This window comes from Rhineura floridana, chromosome 13 (assembly GCF_030035675.1).
Source record: "Rhineura floridana isolate rRhiFlo1 chromosome 13, rRhiFlo1.hap2, whole genome shotgun sequence".
NCBI lineage: Eukaryota > Metazoa > Chordata > Lepidosauria > Squamata > Rhineuridae > Rhineura > Rhineura floridana.
The window spans coordinates 36,583,395-36,603,618 of record NC_084492.1 but is presented as its reverse complement, the minus strand read 5'-3'; the positions used below and the strand labels follow the sequence as shown (position 1 = coordinate 36,603,618).

At 46.9% G+C, this 20,224-nt stretch overlaps 1 protein-coding gene across 6 annotated transcripts in view; it reads left to right on the top strand.

The window, feature by feature from the left end:
- The window catches only part of GSE1 (Gse1 coiled-coil protein), a 428,843-nt gene that overhangs the window by 278,791 nt on the left and 129,828 nt on the right, over positions 1-20,224 (top strand). Inside the window, exon 1 of one of the 6 annotated variants that reach the window (XM_061594428.1) lies at positions 11,517-11,538. The exons of the other annotated variants lie outside the window; for them this stretch is intronic. The gene's annotated coding sequence lies outside the window, so the exon portion shown is untranslated. Of the gene's footprint in view, positions 1-11,516; positions 11,539-20,224 lie in introns of those variants that run through there. 6 annotated transcript variants of the gene reach the window in all.

The following is a 20,224-nucleotide window of genomic DNA, read 5'->3' as shown; positions in this document are numbered from 1 at the left end:
GTCCATTTCCATTATATTTTTGTGTCACACTACCTGTGAATGTTTCTGCGCAGGTGCATGCCTGCTCTGAAGCTTTCTTAGGTAGAATGACGTTTACAGGCGAGGAAAGCAAGGAGAGGTGAACCTTGGCTGCAATGGCAGCAGTGAGGAGAAGGCAGTGACGATGATGATGAGGGCAGCGGGGGGGGCTAGCGAGCAAGGCAGCAGTAGTAGCAGCAAGGCCATAAGGGAGTGGGGAGTGGGGGGTGGAGGCATAGAGACCCATGGGGAGTGGGGGGAGAAGGTTTGGCGACCCATGGAGGGGGAGCGCTTCAGCAACCAGTGTGCACCTGGTGGGGGACTCTGGCGACCCGTGTGTGGTGGTGTTGGTGAGTGGGAGGGTGGCTAGGGGCACCTGGCAGATGCAGTGGGGGGAGTGGTAGAATGCAGCATGGCAGAGGGGATGGAGAGATGGCTAGGGGGTGCCTGGCAGAGGGGGTGGGGGAGGCCTTGGTGGTGCTATAGGGTGGAGTGCAGGCGGGGTTGGCAAGCAAAGTGAACAGGGGCAGCAGCCACTAGTGGAAGGCTGCTGAACTGGGCAAGCATATGAGCATAGGGAACTGCCTTCTATAGAGTCAGACTACTGGTCCATCTAGCTCAGTATTGTCTACACTGGCTGGCAGCAGCTCTCCAGGACTTCAGGCAGGGGACTGAACAAGGGACCTTCTGCATGCAAAGCGGATGCTCTGCCACTGTGTTATGACCCTTCTCCAACCCTGCCTGATGCCTAGAAACTCTAGTCTAGATCATCTTTAGGGATTTGTGTTTACTTATAAGAGAGGCAGATTTTTCACCCTGTCCAGACACTCAGCTGGGGTTGCTTTTCCTCTTGATATGGCACCATCTTGCACACTAGAGGGCACTAGCGAGCCCTTCTTTCTTCCTGAGAAAGCAGTTTTTGAAGTTCCCACTTAGGGTGGGGTGGGGAATGTTATTGTGGTGGCGATGGAGGAGAAGGAGATTATAACTCACAGTGAATTTAGGAACGTAAGAAAAGCCCTCTGGATCAGACCTACAGCAGCCTTTTTGCCCCCCCCCCGGTCAGGTTGTATTCATGGAGGTTCCATGTTGTAATTGAGGCTCATAGCCATTGGCAGGTTCTCCCCCATGAATTTGCTGGTGGTCAGCCCCACTCATTATGTGAAATACCGGTGTGTTTGGTTGGCATTTATTTATTTTTCCCAACAATACACATAACACCATAATTCCTAAGTGGTGTATCTCCAGAATCTGCCGCTCAGCGGTTTCATTGAGCAACCCCAAAGTTAATGTAACATCCACTTGCTCCATATTCGTCTTGTTGCTAAACTAAAGAGCCCGCAACACATCTAGCCTTCCTTTCTACTGGCTTTTGTTTTTGTTTTTTCTCTGATTGGTTAATTGGGGGAAGGACTGCAGCTCATTGAAGGGTGCGTGCCTTGCAAGTGGAAGGGCTCCAGTTCAGTCCCCAGTGGCATCTCCAGGTAGGGCTGGGAATGTCCACTGCCTGAAATCCTGCAGAGCCGCTGCCAGTCAGTGTCGACGATACTGAGCTAGGTGGACCAATGGCCTGACTCTCTATGTTCCTGTGTCTTTAGAGGGTTCGGAGCTTGAGCCTCTCCCACGGCAGATCACTGTCAAAAAGGACCAAGGCTGGACCCTGACATGCTGTGCTGTCCCTTGGCAGACGTGATCCTGAGTGATGGATGGACCCTGCTCTTGCCTGCCACAAGATCTAATTAAGATGACACTGCCCTGATTAGTGTGTGTGCACAAACATCTCACACATAGGAATATTTTATTTATTTATTTATTTTGTTGCATTTATATACCACCCATAGCAAGTAGCTCTCAGGGCGGTAAACAGAATAGGATAAAATACATACATCATCATAATAAAATCACAAACGTATAAGACACAATGAAAACAAAATACAATTAAACAAAATATCATTTTTATTATCTTTGCTTACCCATAATAGGAATAATATTCACTGGCTTTATTTAAAAACCTCTGGCCTGCCTAGCATATCTGTTCATCCATCTCTGATTTGTTGCTGGGCCACCTCCTGTTTCTTTGTCGGTCCAAAGGGCATTTGGCAAAGGCAAGGGAGAGCTTTTCTCCCACACCCCCATCCCCGTGCCATTCAGGCAGCGCGAAGGGCTCTCCAGAAAGGATGCTTTTTTCCCTCTGTGAGCTTGTGCACTCAGTACACAGGGAGCAGACAATAGCTCATTTTCTGTGTGGCAGCTCTTAAGTACCCCTCCTGCTGCCCAGTGCTATTTTTCTTTCCCATTAGCAAGCCCTGAAGGGCTGGCACAGTGGATGTGAGCGATGCTGCACAAAGCGCACACACACACACACAGACAGAGGGCTCTCTGAGCTGACACCCTGGCACAGGGTGTGGGCAAGGCATGCCATCCTTGAAAAACAAGCCCAGCAACACCCACCACTTTCTGCTCTGCTTTCCTGGCACCGGCATCTCCCCTTTGGCAGATGTGCCAATGTGGACCTAATGGGGCCTTCTTGCATCTCTGGGAATTGGGTCAGGCCTACTGAATGGGGAAACCACATCACAGGGTGAGAAATCATTGACCCTGGGCTGCTGAGAGGCAGTGGCCAGGTGAAAAGTGGGCAGCGTTGGATGCCTGCCTCCTTGCCTCACTACCTGCAAAGGTGCTTAGGGTCCTCTTGCTCTTGCATTCTGGGATAGTGGTAATGTATAAAAACAAGAATCAGAAGATAATCAGGCACATTCATTGGTGAAAAGATGCGGGAATGAAATCCAGGAGTAAAGGTCTGAATGTCTATCCACCTCTTATATTCCTGGTTATTCCAGTCTTCCAGAGAGTGGAGCGTTGTTGGACTTGCCTCCTAGGAGGTGCCTGTCGTGGGCTCATTGTGTGGCCTTAAGCAAGTCAGCCTCAGTTTGCTTTCTGTAAAATGATCGACCTTGCAGGGTCGTTGTGAGGGCACGCTTGTAAGGTGCTTTACTAAATGTTGATTCAGTGATGGATGGCAATAGCTCCACAGTCACTAGCCTGGATTGCCTGGCTGCAGTTTCTTTTGGGAAAAGCATTCTGCACATTCTCAAAGATTCTGGTTTCTGCTTCAAGGTTACTTCATGTGCTCTATGTCTGGGCGCTATGGAGAGAGGCAGGTAAAAGGAACTTCCTTCCCTGCTAACATGGTTTCAAGGCTGGTGGACTAATCCAGGCGTCCAGGATGTTGCCCGTCCCTTTCACCTGAAGATGGGTTATGGACAGCACAGCCAGAGCCTGGTTTTTGAAACTGAGCCCAACTTCTCTTGAGAGAAACAATTCTCTCCTCTAGAGCTTTATGTAATTAAGAAAAAAAATCAAATTGGCAAGGCACCCCTCCCTCTGTTCCTGCTCAATGATTGGCCTATAATTGCAGGTTTATTGGCTGTACCGCTATTGTGTAATGACATGTTTGCAAATTAATTTTTATGGCTCATGCCATTAGCATATACGGTAGAGGAGGGGTTAGTATTAATTACCACCGTTGTTAGGGTAATCCTAGCAAATTAAAAACCTATAAAAGAATGACAGTTGACGGCACATGGGATTGTGGGGGTGGGATGGGGATAGATGTGTGATTGGCTTAAACGAGCATAGGTGGTGCGCTCAGTGTGGGTGTTGGTGGAAAGATGCGGGAATGAAATCCAGGAGTAAAGATCTGTCCGTCCATCCACCTCCTGTGCTCCTGGTTATCACCCTGGTGGCTGGATTGTCCTTAGGAAGGTAGCAGCATTGAATTGGTTAAAGCACAAGACTAGGAACCTGGGAAGCTGCTATACAGAGTCAGATCCTTCTAGCTCAATAGTGTCTGCACGGACTTGCAGTGGCTCTGCAGGGTTTTAGGCAGGGGCACTCCCAGGCCTGTGTGGAGATGCCAGGGATTCTGCCTTTCTGCTTGCAAAGATGCTATACCCCCCAGCAAAGGCCCTACCTTAAGGCTCCAATACAAATCTTAGATGAAATGAATGGCACACACTGAGAGCAATAGCACCCAGTTGCTCTCACCCAGTGATGTGGACGGCCCAGTGTGAACCAAGGGCTGGCTTTCTTGCTGCCTTCAGAGTGGAACACTGGAAACTGCCTTCTACTGTCCAGCGATTGCTCCATCTAGCTCAGTATTGTCCACACTGATTGGCAGGAGTTCTTCAGGGTTTCAGACAGCCCTTCTGGAGATGCCTTTGGGGATTGAACATGGGACCTCCTGCACGTAAAGCAGATGCTCTTCCCACTGAGCTATGGCCCTTCTCCAAATGTTCTGTGTATTTGTCATCTGTGGGGAGTCCAGGTTGGAAGACGTTGCCCTGATTGTGAAGGTTGCTTTATGGGTGCAATGAGTTCTGAAGCATAGGTGGAGTTCCCTTGCCAAAAAAAGAGCCGTACTCAGTTTTTTCCAACAGCAAAATGCATTCCTTGCCTACAAAGGTGTGCATGGTGAGATTCAATCAAGTGTGCACCAAGAGCTCTGTGCATGCATTGGAGCTGACATGGGGTCTCTAGATTATGGGGGGCAAAAAAAGATGTGATGCAGTTAAAAATCTTGCCCATAATTCAGTTTGGTCTCATGAATTCTGTGCGATGACATAGCTGAAGAGCAAGGGTGCCCCATTTAGTGGCTTGCAAGGACGAGTGTGCAAGGATCATAGCAGCTGTTTCCGCTTGCATCATTGGGATGAACCCTGAGGGAAAAGGAAGCATCTTTGGAAGTAAACCTGCACTGACGATGTGACTGTAACTGTACCCTGTTAAAATACTGCTGGGGAGGAAGTTTGTGGCTGTTCGTTTTTTAAAAAAAATTAAATACTTGATCTCTGGAGCACCTTAAAACACCAATTCATTTTTGTTTTAAGAGCATCTGCTTTTGTCCTCTCAACAACAGGGGTGATAGATAAACTGTGATGGAAGAAGTTAAGTCAGGTATCACTTGTAAAGGGGAAGATCCCACCGGGGCATTTCCCCTTCAGAATTCAGCCAACCCTGCCCTTCTACGCTGCTTGTTGTTTTTATTGATTTGCAGCATCTGCCAAAGTGGACTGCAGCTTCTGAAAGTTTACATTTCCTGAGAAGTAAGTTAGAGCCAAGCTAGAAGGGATGCCAGCAGAGCTGTGTCTGGATCTCCCTCCCCCCCCCCCAAAGTGTGTGGGTGGGTGGGTGTTGTTTAAGCTTTTACTGCTATGCTATTGGAAACTGAGATCCTTGAACATTTATAAACATTACCACTTTAATTTGCAATCTCCTCATCTTCTTGATAAATCCAAAATTTATGCTCAGATAACACAATATTCCAACTGGATAGATAAAATAACCATTCTTAACTGCAAGTTTTCAAAGTGGTTCTGTACATATAAATGTGAACACTCAAGGGCTGACTATTTGCTAAGCCTTCAGAATGTACATTTAAGATATGCATTCACAGCCCTTAGATTCCAAACCATGCCCTCTGCTATAATTTCAGGTCGTTACCAACAAATCCCCTGGGAACAACGTTTATGTATCTGTCTCTCTGGTCAGGTAGAAGATTTGCCACATTACCTACTTGCCTGTCCCTTATATAAACAACCAAGAGCTATCTACCTGGACCCCGTGATAAATAATTTGGGTACTTCTGATGTTTCTCAAATTATAGCTTTTCTTCTTTCTGATAATGATCCTCAAATTACCAACATGGTGGCCCATTTTGGTTTTGCTGCCCAAAAATTGAGGGCTAAATACTTGATTGTTACTGAATTTTAGAGATTTTAGTGATTGCCTAGGCTCCTGGTTGCTTATGTTTTATTATTATGTGAATTTTAATACGGTTTTAATTTTTAATGTTATATTTGTATATTATATGTAAATGCATGTTTTTAAAGATTGCGTTGGCTTATGGCCTGGCAATAAACTTTGACTGACTGACTGCTATGCTATTTTCATAATCTGAATTCCCCCCTCCCTCAAAAGGTATTTGCTGACACAAAGATAAAACATTTGTGTGTCTCTGATGGGCTAATGGCAGGTGGGTGTGTGTGTGGGACAATTTGCAAGAGGATGGGTTGACTCCCAGAGCCCCCCCACCAACCTGATTCATCCCTCAACCACGTGGTTACTTTTACCTTTGGGGAAAATCCTGGGAGATCCCATCATGATCTCTTTGGCATCACATGTCAAGTCAGAATCCTCTCTCGTTCAAGAAACAGGGTTTGCTTGCATCCAAGGCTGGGCTGATGTCATGGATTTCCATCTTTGGTCAATTTGGTCACTTCCCCCCATATGGAAGGGCCATAGCTCAGTGGTTAGAGCAGCCTTTCCCAACCAGTGTGCCTCCAGATGTTGTTGGACCACAACTCCCATCAGCCTCAGCCAGCATTGCCAATGGCTGAGACTGATGGGAGTTGTGGTTCAACATCTGGAGGCACACCGGTTGGGAAAGGCTGGGTTAGAGCATCTGCCTTGCCTGCAGAAGGTCCCAGGTTCAACCCGCAGCAGCATCTGCAGGTAGGGCTGGGAGGGACCCCTGCCTGAAACCCTGGAGAGCAGCTGCCAGTCAGTGTAGACAGTACTGAGCTAGATGGACCAAAGGCCTGACTCTGCAAAAGGTATTCCTATAGATTTTTGCTTTCTTTGTTTGCATTTGAATTGGCTTAGTAGCTGGTGTCAGAACTCTTTTCGTTCTTGTGTGCACCATGAAGTGTGGATTGCTCCGAGGCTGTGGCTTGAGGGCACCTGATGCAGTTATGTTCTTGAGACTAAGCAGGTCTGGGCCTGGTAAGTACTTGGATGGGAGACTGCTTGGCACCAACTCTGGCCTTGGGATCATGCTTTATTTATTTACTTACTATTACATTTATATTCCACCTTTCCTTCAAGGAGCCCAAAGTGGAATACATGAGGCTTCCCGTTCCCAGTGTTTATCCTCACAACAATCCTGTGAGGTAGGTTAGGCTGAGATGCAATGAATGACCCAAGGTCACCCAGCGAGCTTCATGGCTGAATGGGGATTTGAACCCTGGTCTCCCAGGTCCTAATCCAACCACTCTAACCACTGCACCACATCGTGAATAGATTATATGAGTTAATCTCCGGAGATCTTGAAGCACAGTGGACCTCACTGTCGTTTTGGCCTGTTCCAACTTGGACAGGATGCAGATGAGAGTTTTATAGGGAGTCAAAGTGGTTTTGCTTTGGGAGGGGGAGGACTGTTCACACACACACACACACCTTCTGTGGTCAAATAGGTTTTTCAGGTTTTTGCTACAGTACAGAAGCCTACAAAACCTGTTTTACCAGAGGCAAAAACTGAAGCCAAAGTTAACAGTCCCTCCCTTCCACCTGCCTTCAACTCTCAGGCTTGTGTTTTGTATTTGTCTCCTGATTCAGAACAGCACTGCACAATGACAATAACTCTCCCTCTTGCTTTTGGTATAATTTTTATGGCCTGTTTTCCTCCCTTTTGTCGTTTTGTGAAATGATGTGGAAATCTGACATTAATATCCGGGCAGACTGGCTGGGTGGGTGGGGGAATTATTTGCTTGTTTCAATTGCAGGCTGTTCTCTCGGAAGGCTGGTTATGTGCACAGAAGTTTGTTTTCTTTGCTTGGGACTGGGTGGCCTACTTGAGAGAGAGGTGGGGGCACATGCATAAACCCAAGGAGGCAGCCTTCATGGGTTGCCTTTTTGAGCTGTTTGAAGGGCCAGTCATGATCAACACAGGATGTGGCTTCTCTTTGCACTGCAGAGATATCACACGTTTACTGTCTGGTGTTAAGAGCAGGCCACAGTTTGGGGAAGAACAGGATGGTGGAGAGGCGTGGAAAGGGAACTCTGCTTCTTGAATCCCCAGCTCAAGTAGGTCTGCTCACGTGGAAGCCAGCTTGCTAAAACTCCTGCCAACTTCCTATTCTGCCTGGAGATGAGAGGTCTGACACTCAAAACCTTGCAAGCTCCTGCATCCTACCCAGTCTGGTTAAATAAATGACAATCATTTTTACCTACTTAATAAGCACTTAATATTCCGGAAATACCATATTTCCCCTTAAATATCTGGTCGATCACTGCGCTCTGCATGTGAGGGCCTCCTGCAGGTACTGTCTTATCAGGAGGTCAATTCCACACAACATAGGAAACGGACCTTTAGTGTAGTGGCACCAACCCTTTGGAATTCCCTCTCCTTAAATCTTAGACAAGCACTACCTCTGTTATCTTTTTGACCTTACGCTCAACAAGCCTTTTAAGTAGAGACCTTATGCCAGACTGCATCTGTGTTAGAATTCTGGGAGGAAGGACAGGATGATGATGATGATGATGATGCTAATAAATGTTAAGATCGTCTGGGCTGAAACTTGCTGAAGATTTCAACCACCAGGAAAAATTCGAGACAAGCCAATTAAATTATATTCAAGTTTTTATTTATGTGCTGTGCCTAAGCAATAGTGATTCTTTCAAAATAAGCACTGTGGTTCAGTTTCATGGGCTTTGCCTTGAAAGTCAAGCGGGCCCTCCCCCTTCTTCCTGAGGCCCCACGTGGCCCTGGGTTTCTTGTTCCAATAAGCTTTAATGCTTAAAGACTCAGGGCTGCATAGAGAACGTAAAAAGGAAGAGCACAATTATCTGTCAGTAGGTTAACGCTCTCTGTGTTGTGCATCCTGCATTTCCAGTTTGGAAACAAAGACTGTGGTGGGTAACCCCCTAACCCATCCTCCCAGATCTGGCTTGTGTTGTGTGTGGGGCCTCTCTTGAGTCTAGGGCCACATCTGCACCTTATATAAAGCAGCATTGTACCGCTTATATCATGGCTTCCTCCAAAGACTCCTGCGAACTGTAGTTTGTTATGGGTGCTGAGAGTGGTTAGGAGCCCCAATGTCCCCCCACAGAGTTAGAATTCCCTGGGAAGAGGGAATGATTGTTAAACCGTTATGGGAATTGTCACCCTGTGAGGGGAACATGGCTCTCCTACCCACTCTCCGCACCCATAACAAACTGCAGTTCCCAGGAGTCTTTGGGTGCAGATGTGGCACATTTGGCGATTCTGCTTTAAACCTCAGCCATCCCTCCCTGTAATCATTTTCTCGTTGTGTGTGGGGTTTTTTTTAATTTGGGTGATGGGACGCAACCAGCCATCCAAATAGTGCCAGACATCCCCAAGAGTACGATCAGAGCTTGATCCTGTACACAGCCTGCTAGAAACTGTGTCAGTTTTGCCAAAGACTGCTAGCTGGAAAGAGCGTTTAGGGCAGGTTAGGGCTCTGGGGAGCCTCCCTCCCCCCTCCCTTCCCCTCAAGATAGTTAACTCTGTCCCTGCTGTTCTTGTCTGTAGTTTGCCTTCAAGCAGAGGAGTGAAAAAGAGGGAGGCTTGGTCACCCAGCAAAGGGAAAAGTTCCCCTCTTGGGTCTCTTCCCACCTCTTTAGGAAAGTGTGTGTGTGTGTGTGTGTGTGTGTGTGTGTGTGTGTGTGTGAGAGAGAGAGAGAGAGAGAGAGAGAGAGAGACGCAGCTTGTGCACTGTCCGTGTGTGAGAGAGGGAAAGAGCGAGAGAGCAGGAGGGGGAAATTATTTTTTTCCTGGACCAACAGCTGTTGTACATGGAAAACAGGAGCTAAGAGGAGGGAAATCTGGTGAAGAATTAGGCAGGGTGGGAGAGCGATTGTTCATGTTGTTCACTTGTTTGGAGGTCCTTCCTAGCCTTTCTCCAACTGTATTGTTATATAGCGCCTCCCCGCCCCCCTCCCATGGATTGGTTTCCTTGGGAGAATTGCTTTTTGTGCTCTGCAAGATCAGAAGTGAAAACTCTTAGAAATCCATCCCCTGGTCTGCCTTTTGTCTCTTCTGCCCCTTTACTTCTTCTTCTTTTAAAAATGTGTGCTTTCTTTGTGTGTGTGTGTGTGTGTTGTGCGGGGGGGGGGGGAACCCCCAGAGCTTGAGTGAAAATCAAGAGGACTGAAATGCTCAAAGACCAGTGGGAACCCCCCCCTCTCCCCGGCATTAAAGCGCTGGAGACTTCAGCCTGCGAAGAACAGATGCTTGATGATTTCCTACCCTCTCTCTTTCATTAGGAGAGACAAATTTGCTGTCAGCTCGCCAGATTTCCAATTTACCGATAATGATTCTTGCATGAAAATTGATCGAGGGGGGCACTCCGCCGCGGCTGCTTTCTTCTCTGTCCGCCTTTGCCTTAGTGAGTAGCTGGAGGGAGCCTTTGCAATAACAAAAACTGCTTCTCTCGTCTCCCTTCTTCCTCGCTTGCCCTTTCCTTCCTCTTCCTCCTGCAGTTTCTCCTTTCAGAATCTCTGGTGGGACCCACAGAGACGAGGATCTGGCAGGCACCCAAAGGCGAAGCAGGAAGCAGAAGCAGCACCTGCTACCTTTTGGAGACAGCGGTTTTCTTCCTCTGCCCACCCCTTGCTCTCTCTCCCTCTGTGTGTGTGCTGGCTTGCTTAGCTCCTTGCTATCTCGCCCAGGATCCCTTCTTCTCAGACAGGAACCCTTTACTGCTGCTGGCCGCTTCTGAGCATTAGCAGCCCTCTCTCCTCCGCCCTCCCTCGCCCTCAGCCACCACCCTTCCTCTACCCCCTTCTCCCTTTTGTAAACCAGTAGCTAAGGGGGATGACAAAACAAAGCCCCATTCCTGCTTGACAACAGAGACAGAGAGAGCGAGAGCCCCCTCCTCTCCCCTCCTCGCTTCTCCTTGCCTTCTAACAACACCCCCCATTTCTTCCTTCCTTTTTTAAAAATTTGATGCTGAACATGAAGCCCCATTGAGAACAACCCATTGACTCTCCGCCCTCTCTCTCTCTTCTTCTCCCCCCAAGCACCACCCTTGACATTCAAGTGACTGAATGGAGAAAAGAGCTGCTAACATGTCTGGGGGCTGATTCTCCCCCTCCCCCTTTTCTTCTTCTTCTCTCTCTCTCCCCCCCTCCCTCCCCCCTTCCAGCTTTCCCTCTCTCTCCAAATGAGTAATCCCTAAGATTCTCTGTTTTGAAACAAGGTGGTGATGGGGGGTGTGAGCTGCAAGCTTCTGCCTCTGGGTTCCTTTTAGTTTCTTTTTCTCTTGCCTGTGTGCGTGTGCGTGCCTCTGTGTTGTGTGTGCGCCCGCGCATCTCTCTCTATTTGCATCTCTCTGGACTAAAAAGGCAAGAAGGTGGGGGGGCAGAGGAAAGGGGGAAAAGACCAGAAGACCAAGCAGAGTACCTGTTTGAAGAAGTGAGGTCCAGCTGTTGGCCGCTGATGTGAAATTGACAAGATATCTTTTTAAATATATTTACTTAGATTATTTTTCCCTTTTCTCCCCTCCCTTATTCAGATTCAACTTGATGTTTTTTAAAAAAAATAAAATAAAATAAAACCACTGTGTGGTTTTATTATTGTTATCATTATTGTTCTCCAGTTCCTTTCCCCTTTTTTTTCTTTTTGCCATTCTGGGTTTTATTTTATTTTTTCCTCTGGATGCCTTGGATCAGTGATATAAACCATGTTTGGACTGAAACCACCTCTCTATTACTTACCAGGTAAGGTGACTCTTGATTATGATTCCTTTTGCTCGCTCCTTCCTTCAATTTAAAAAAAAAAATTTTATAGCAGCATTTATATCTATGCAAGAAGTGAGAAATACATAAATCTTTTTAGCAGGCCAGGGTGGTCAGCCCAAAGAAACTCTTTAGATGTGCCAGTTTGAACCTTTCCACTCTGCTTGTTAAAAAAGAAGCGCATTCTGGATTTTGATCTGGAGTAGTTTGTGGTAGTTGCTGTTGGGTCCAGCCACCCCGTTCAAAATGGGATGCGAGTAAGCAACCTTTGGCAACGGCTGCAAAAGGTGGTACCTGCCTCTGCACTATCTCCAGTGCTGGGCTTTACACACCCAACACAGCTGGTTAATGTGGATTTGATTAAAGTACTTAGGATTCCTCTCTGTTGCCAGAATTACCCTGGCATAAGGGTAGAGGTGCAGATGAGCCCCATTTCAATTCATGGAACTTTTGTAGGCTAAATCACAGACGGAGGTCTAGCTGATAGAATTGTGGCGAGAGGAGAATGTGTATATATCACTTTGTACGCTGGAAAACTGTTGTTAGGTGTGGTTCACCAGGATCATCATTGTCAAGGGTGATTTGCCTGAAATTAATAGGATCAGGCAGGGATATAGCCAAGGTGGACCCTAGAGGTTGAGGAGATTATGCTGGGAGGTAAATCTAGTGCAAGTGCAAGGACCCTGGGCCCCAGTGATTATCTCCCTCCCCACACCTCACATCCCTCCCTCATGCCCCCTTCACCTTCTCTTGAAAGCCATGTGCAACCTGAGCGCCTTTGGGCTTCACCCGGCCCTTGGGGTATATAGCGTATCTGGCTCCTTTTGTCCACCCTGCTTGGCTTCCTAAGTGGTGAGTCTTGTTTTATTCAGCAGCAAGCAGCAAAAGCACTTAAGTAATCTAAGGTGAATTAAGAAGCGTGGTGTGAAGTTACTTTCGAGTTGGTGCCTCATATTGTTTCACGGATGAGTGAGCTCTGATCATGTAGCAGACAGACCCAAGTGGCGACTCTGAGTCTCTCCCCAGCTTCCTCAGTTTGCTTTTATTCCCCCTTCCCCCTTCCCATCCTCTTAGTCCACCTGGTTTGAGGGGTGGGGGGAGGCTGGTCTGTGGAAGGCAGGTGTCTGCATGGAAACTTTCCTCCTCTGGGGCATCAAGGAGGGGCAGTTGCGTGTGGTGTGCATGGTTGTACTCAGCCGTAGCAGCTGTGAGATTGTGGCTCTCTTCACCCACCCCAGCATCTAGGGTGCTTGCCTCTCAGATACTAGTAATTCGTTTTAAGGCAGCTGCTTTTCCCAGAACAAAACAGCAAGGGGAGGGAGAATTTCCTCCCTGTCCTTGTGACTTCTGCTCGGCTACTGAAATGGTCTACCTAGGTGTACTTAAGGCATCCAGGTTGCGGGCATGCATTTATTCTGCCTTTTGGAGGTGTGGTGACACCTTTTTTTTTGCTTGCGTGTGGTTTTGCTGGGGTAAGGGGAGTGAGGGGAAGGATCCACTTCCCTCTCCGCTTCCCGAGGAACCTTTACTCTCTACACCAGCTGTGGTTTTCTAAACCCTGGCCAGTTGTGAAGGCTTAGCTTCAGGAAATGGGTTTCTGTGTGGCAGTTAGTTACAGGAATAACTTGCTCTTTTTTTTCTTTTTCTTTGTGAAGTCTGTTTTTAAACAGAGGCAAAGTTTCCTAGACTGTGGCAAAGGAGGCAAGACTGGTTTTGAAAGTTGCTGTGTCTTAGAAGGCTTCTGGGTCCTTGCAAGCTTGTTCATTCCTGGGTTTGCCACATGAGTTGCTTAATCTTGTTTGTTTTTGCGTTTTAATGTCAGTTCAGTTCTGGCTCAGATTAATATCACATTACTAGTCTGCAAAATTCCTTGCTTGTTCTGAGTAGCTTAAGCTGGGAAAGTTCACCACCTTTGGGAGAGGAAATTTAGTTAATTGCTGGCGTTGAGGTGGAGTGCAGGTGAACGGATCTGTGTCAACGTCCATTTTGACCTAACTCCCTTTCAGGGCAATGAATGCCAATATTCCAAGCTAGGGTTTGAGTATGACTAATCAGCATTCCCACCTCCCCTTCCCCATATGTTGACTTGTTCAGTTATAATGGCTCAGAAACCAAGGTGAATTTATTTGTTTGAAAGATTCACCTCGTGATGATTTTCACATTAGGAAGCTCACATCAGGGGCTTCTCCAAGTGCTGCTTTTCAAGTCCCATGTGCTTTCATCATCTTCCAGCAAAGCAGTTTTGCACAGTCCCCTATGCATGTCCTCCAGATGTCTCTGTAGAATTGGTCCATTTTTACCTGCCTCTTAAATATTTGCAGGATTGGGCTCCATTGGCAGGAATGTCCCCAGATATTGCTCCATAACTGGGAAGGCCCAGGTCTTCCTTGCCATCATTGATTAGATTTTGCCTTGTGGGCAGATTGAACCCAGAGCTGTCCTATTTCTGTAGTTCTTTAATACTCATTTTCTTTCTCTCCTATTTTGAAACACGTTAGCCCAGTTACAAGCAAGGAGTTCTGTCAATCTGGAGTTTGGCTCCATTCAATCTTCTGAGTGTATAATGTGGTTTATTTTAGTAAATACCATAAAGATGCATGGCTACCGTTGACTGAGAGCCCTTTAATTTATCTGGACCCTCTTCACTGAAATGACGTCCATCATCAAGTGCCTGTAGGTCCCGTCTGCAGTCTTTGTTACAAAGGGGGAAATAACTCAAACCAAAAATACCAAAACCAGGAGAACATGACTTAATATTTTGATTTTTGCAATTGAGGTATGAGATGTAGGATTAAGCTGGGAGTTTGCTCAAAGAAATTCAACGTTAAATTGCAAGTACAGCTTCCTCTCCAGAAAACAGAGAGTGCTGGTTAAAAAATAGTCTTTAACAGGAAGTTGAAGTGAGGATCACGTTTTTGATCTTTGTGAGTCTCTGAGTATTGCACCGCTGGGCACTGGAGGATAGGCAGGTGTCTAAATGAGAATACATTATTGAATGTTGTATGTTTTTGTTTTATTTTGTTTCGATTTCTCTGCCGCTTTCGATTCAAGTGAATCCCAAAGCAAGTTACAAACAATAAAATGACAACAACAGCAGCCATAAACAGAGCAGAACATCACAGTTAGAGCACGCAACATCACAAGGACAGGGCCTGGGCCAGTAAAAACTGACCCTACCAAGTCATGTCATAGCATTAGCAAAACAAAACAATATAACAATTGCAATCTATAAAACTTCAGCTAAAAAGTAGGGTAGACATTATTACGCTCACCCATGCACGCTCTGCCTCAACAGTCATTCACTCTACGCAGTTCATTAAAATATGCACCCAGCATACAAGAGGACCCCCGTCTAATAGAAATACTTACAAGCAGAATTGTACTGTAACAAAACACCCAAGCCTCATCTGCACTATACATTTAAAGCAGCATTATACCTCTTTAAACAGTTCCCCCAAAGAACTCTGGGCACTGTATTTTGTTAAGGGTGCTGAGAGTTGTTAACGATACCTCCTGTTCTCTTCACAGATCTACAATTTTCAGAATTCCCTGGGAAGAGGGATTGATTGTTACAACACTCTGGGAGTTGTAGCTCTAGGAGGGGAATGTGGGGTCTCCTAAAAACTCTCAGCACCCTTAACAAATTACAGTGCCCAGGATTCTTTGGGGGAAGCTATGACTATTAAACTGGTAAAATATTGCTTTAAATATATAGTGCAGATGGGGACCACGCACCAGTCACATAGATGTGTGTTTGTGAGCACCATCCCTACACTCACCCAGGCTGCTGTCCCCCAAACCTAAGCACTTTTAGTGGTGCTTGGCTCCCTACCAGGAGCTGTGCTGTCTTGGGGAATACAAGAGGTGGTATTATGAGAAGATGCTGATCACACTTGTTTCCTAACGTAGGCCAGCCCTTGCAAATAAGACGCAAAGTTACTGGCTCACTTACCAACACATACCTATCTCTCATTTTTTTGTAGCACAGTGTTGGTGCCCATAGCAGGTTTGCAGGGAGGCCTCAACTTTGATCAAGCTTTTCTCTTGGGCCTTGAAAGCAATTCTTGCTTGCAACAAGCAAGTGGCTCTCTGTAGCCCTGTTAGCAACTGGTGTCCAGAAGCTCCTAGGCGAGATCACAGTGGAAGGCCTGCCATGTGGCTCACCACTCGTGGAAGAAACCCTTCACTTTTGCCACTCTTTGGACCAATCCATCTCCAGCTATATGAGGGCTCTCTTGGAAAGTGAAGAAAGCCTGGATTGAAATGAAGGACTCAGAACTGTAGGTTACTTCCAACGGGACCCCATAGAACCTGCTAGTTGCTTGGATGTTTTGTTAAGGTTGCCATGTTTCTTTGAATTTCCACCTTCCTCAAATATGCCATAGTGCTATGCTGCTGGTTGGCTATGTAGGAAGTCAAAGATGAGGCCCCTGAAGTGAATAACTGATGGAGTCTCCAGGGGTGTGAAGGACTCAGAGGATGTGCAGTGGTGGTGGAAATTGCTGCCCCTGTGCTCATTTCTGGTTTTGACCACTGATGGTCCAGGTGTTATAACTAGAGTGCCTTGCATTTTGCATCTTCTGTTGATGCCGCTGTGATGTGGGAGGAAGGTGATTGGCAGCCTTTGAAAAACAGCACTGAGGCACCACACCAGAAAATGTGATCCAGAGAAGCATCATAAAGCTTAGCAGTGTGGATCCCAGAGTTCTGGGCACATTGGCCCATGTTTTATTTGCAACTGGCCTATGAAGCAGTTCCCCCATGCTTGGCTGCACATCCACACAGATGGCTGGACAGGACAGGCACTGGCTGAGGGCCCTTGAGGCTCAGCTGCGCTACTGCTCACCACCCTGCCAGGCCCCCCAGGCTGCCCTTTTAATGGAGGATAGGAACGAGTGTGGATCCATTCTGAAGTAACATCATCACCTGCCCACTGCTGAAACAGCTGTCTGGGGGTCTGCGGTAAGTGGCATTTTTGCCATAGCAGAAGCATTGCAGTGCCACATTGGGATGCTGGGGTCTGGGGGCCCAGTGGTGACCCTGTGCCAAGGGTGACCGCCCCAGAAAACTGGGTCAGGCCCTGAGCAGATTGACGCATATCAATGAGGAAATGCCTCTAGCTGTATTAAGCAGTGGGCTACAAAAAAAATGGCTACAACATTTAGTTGATTAATTGATATGCTTAATTGATTTTTAAATCCATAAATTGACTTTAAAAGGTGCCTCCCCAATTAATAAGGCAGCAGTTGTTTTTAATGATCTGTATACTAATACTGATTCAAATAATCCTGTGCTCATGTTTCTGTAGCAAAAACCACACTGTGAATGCATGAGAGAGACGTGCCGGTAGGCATGGGCTAACCCTGAGGTACAAGTACAAAGAATGTGTAGGAAAAGAAAACCCCAAAATAGCCACATAGTAACTCCATGGCATGGAATATTGAGGGCGTGAGGAACACAACAGAGCAAATAGAACAGGCAGACAGAGGCACATAGATATAAACAAAGGATAGAAAGAACCACCTGATTGTTTTCATAGGTCACTTCCTGGTTCACACAGAGGTCACATCTGGGCCATATACCGTATATTCCGGTGTATAAGACGACTGGGCGTATAAGACGACCCCCGACTTTTGAGAAGATTTTCCTGGGTTAAAAAGTCATCTTATACGCCGGAATATACAGTATTTAAAGCACATGGATCACCTCCCCCCCCCCAAAAAAAATCCTGTGAACTGTAGTTTACCCCTTGTAGAGCTACAATTCCCAGCATCAAACTAAAATTCTCTGGTTTCTTTGGAGAAAGCCATGTGGATTAAATATATGGTGTGGATATGACCTAAAAAGCTGTTTTTCGATGTCTTCAGGAAATGAAGAGAGAGCTGCTCATTGACGCATAAGTTAGAAACTTTAATGTGGCTTGGATTTGGCACAAAGGTATCCGCCCCTCCAAGCCCCCCCCCCCAACCAAGAAATGCAAAATGGAAGGGAGGGAGAAATAGCCCAAGGAGAATTGAGCATGCTCAGTGTGCATGAGATGTTGACTGATCGTTGTGGGGAAAAATGAAAATTGGGGAGATGAAATGGGTTGAGGGGTAGGAAATGGATGGAACCCCGAACTAAAGTACCCCACACTGCCAGCATTTTGTTGCTAGGCCCCATTTGTTTCAGTATAGAAAGTTGCAAGAGCTGTGAGTAAACTGGCATCATCTTCCTTAAAAGAGGCATTCCTTGTTCTGTCTCTCTGTGCAGGGAAGAATGCTTCTTTTTAGGTGGTGCCAGCTATGGCATATGTGGGCATTGAATGCTTTATTTCCTCTTATGCAGATTTAATTGAATAGTTAAGATTTCTTTTATTAGGTGATGGCCCTATAATAAACATCTTGGGGTGGGCAGTGATGGACAACTCTACAAAAAATAAAATTAAAAAATATTGAGTGTTGGAAATCCGGTTTTCCCCTTTGAATGTATTGAACAACCTGATTTCATCTGTGTGCAGGATAGGCAGGAATGGAGTCTTTTCTGCATCCGTTTGGAAAGTTGCATAGAGTCAAATTGCCTTTGCTTTGGGTTCTGAGACTTGTTTAAGTTGGAATAGACTTCCTCAACCTGGTCCCCTCCAGATGTTTTTAGAGTACAACTCCCATCAGTCCTAGCCAGTACTCCTAAATATCTGGAGGGCAGCAGGTTGGAGAAGGTTCCTCTAGATCATGAAGGCAGGCCTATATACTGTAGATGTGGGCTGATCTCAGGTCACCAGATGCAAGTGCAGCGATAGTAATGATGAGGGACCGTTTGTGGATCGCAAGATGCGCCACCCCTTTCGAGCCTCTGTACTCTGAGCAGAATGCTGTGCACTCTGTGCAGTGATATTTTGCTCCAGTGATGCCAGTCCACAACCCTGCTCCCAGCGACTCTTGTCTTGACGAGGTCTTTGCACTCCTCGGAGATGACAGGACCCAGTTTGCATTTTTTTGCTTAGGCTGTTCTCTTGTGCCTAAAATGAAAATTGTTAAAAGACTATGCGAATTCTCCATGCTTTTGTCCTGTAAAACTATGCAGTAGCTACTCTTGAGAGGTCCCTGGACAGATGTGAGAAGAATTCTTTTTCCTTTCTCTCGCCACCTCCTTCCCTCCCCACTGCCCCACACGTTTATGTACATGCTCCAATCAAGCAGGATTTACTTATGGCGCCTCCTGTCGTGTGAAGCTTCTCTATTTTACTGTAATTGCTGCAGCACTAATTCATGCTCCCTGTAAAAACCAACCAGCATTTAATCTAGGAATGGTTATTTTAGGCAGATGCAAAGAAATTCCAGGATATGATGAGAAGCCATGGAAGGACACCGTTCCAGTGAGCTTCCCAAAGACTCTAATGCATTCCCCCTCCTGCTCTTAATTCAAGTTCCCTCCCTCTTCTTTTTATGTGGGCATCCATCAGGTGGTCTATTTTCTTCTCTGGAAGCACCAAAGAGGCAGCGGGGGGGTGGGGCAGAATGGGAGGGAAGGTGCATTGAAGTGTCAGGCTGTGAGATCCGAAGCAATTAAGGAAAATTATGTGTGGACTGTTTGAGCTGCTGTCAAACAGCAAAATTATTGTGCACAACTATTCCGGGCTACCAGAAGATGTTAGAAATGCTAATCGCACAGGTAAGGTCACAGCAGATAGAAATTTCAACCTTCTTCAAATTAAATTTAGGGGGGGGGAGAGAGAGAGAGAGCGAGCATGAGAGTGGAAGAAAGACAGACGGGTGGCTCCCATTCTAGAAAGTGCCACTAAGGCATCGTAACTTTCTCTGTCATCTTGGCTGGGTTGGGCTAGCTGCTGCTGTTCCCCCTGGTTCTGCCTCCTTCCTCTCCTTGTTCCCCTTTATTATGCTTGCAGGCCAGCAGGGCGCAAGCTCCTCGTCACGCCATGAGTGGGTTGTCGGGAGAGAGACCAGTTGGGGGCACCTTTTGACACTTTTGCCTTTTGCATGATTTTCTTTTATCTTTGGAGCCCAAAAGCGTAGCTCTGATGGAAAGGGCAGGATGGAGCTCCTTCAGTCTGGACCTTGCTATGGAAGAAAGGCCTTGTGGGCGTGAGCCGTAGAACCAGCTCTCGGTGCGATGTACATGAACAGAAGGAAGGGGGTTGGTGCTCACTTGGATGCTCACTTTCCAGCCCCCATGCCCAAAATCAAAAGCTCATTGACGGACCTCCCCAGATTTTGCTGCCTATCAGTTGAATCTTCTCCACTTCAGGTATACAGGCTGTAGCTCAGTGGTGGAGTGCATGCTTTGCATCCAGAATGCCCCAGATTCAGCCCACCTACACCCCATCACCAGTGAGGTTGCAAAGGGCCTTCTTCCTTGCCTGAGACCTTGGAGGGCCACTGTCACATGGAGTAGGCAGCCCTGGTCTAAATCAGCGTTTCCCAACTAGTGGGCCACCAGATGTTGTTGGACCACAATTCCCATCTTTCCTGACCATTGGCAGTGCTGGCTGAGGCTGATGGGAATTGTGGTCCAACAACATCTGGTGGCCCACTAGTTGGGGAAGGCTGGTCTAGATGGACTAGGGCTTTCGCTATCTATAAGGCAGCTCTGTGAGAGGGGGGGAACCTTTGGCCCTCTAGTTGTTGCTGAACTATAGCTCCCATCATCCCTGGTCACTGGCCGTGCTTGC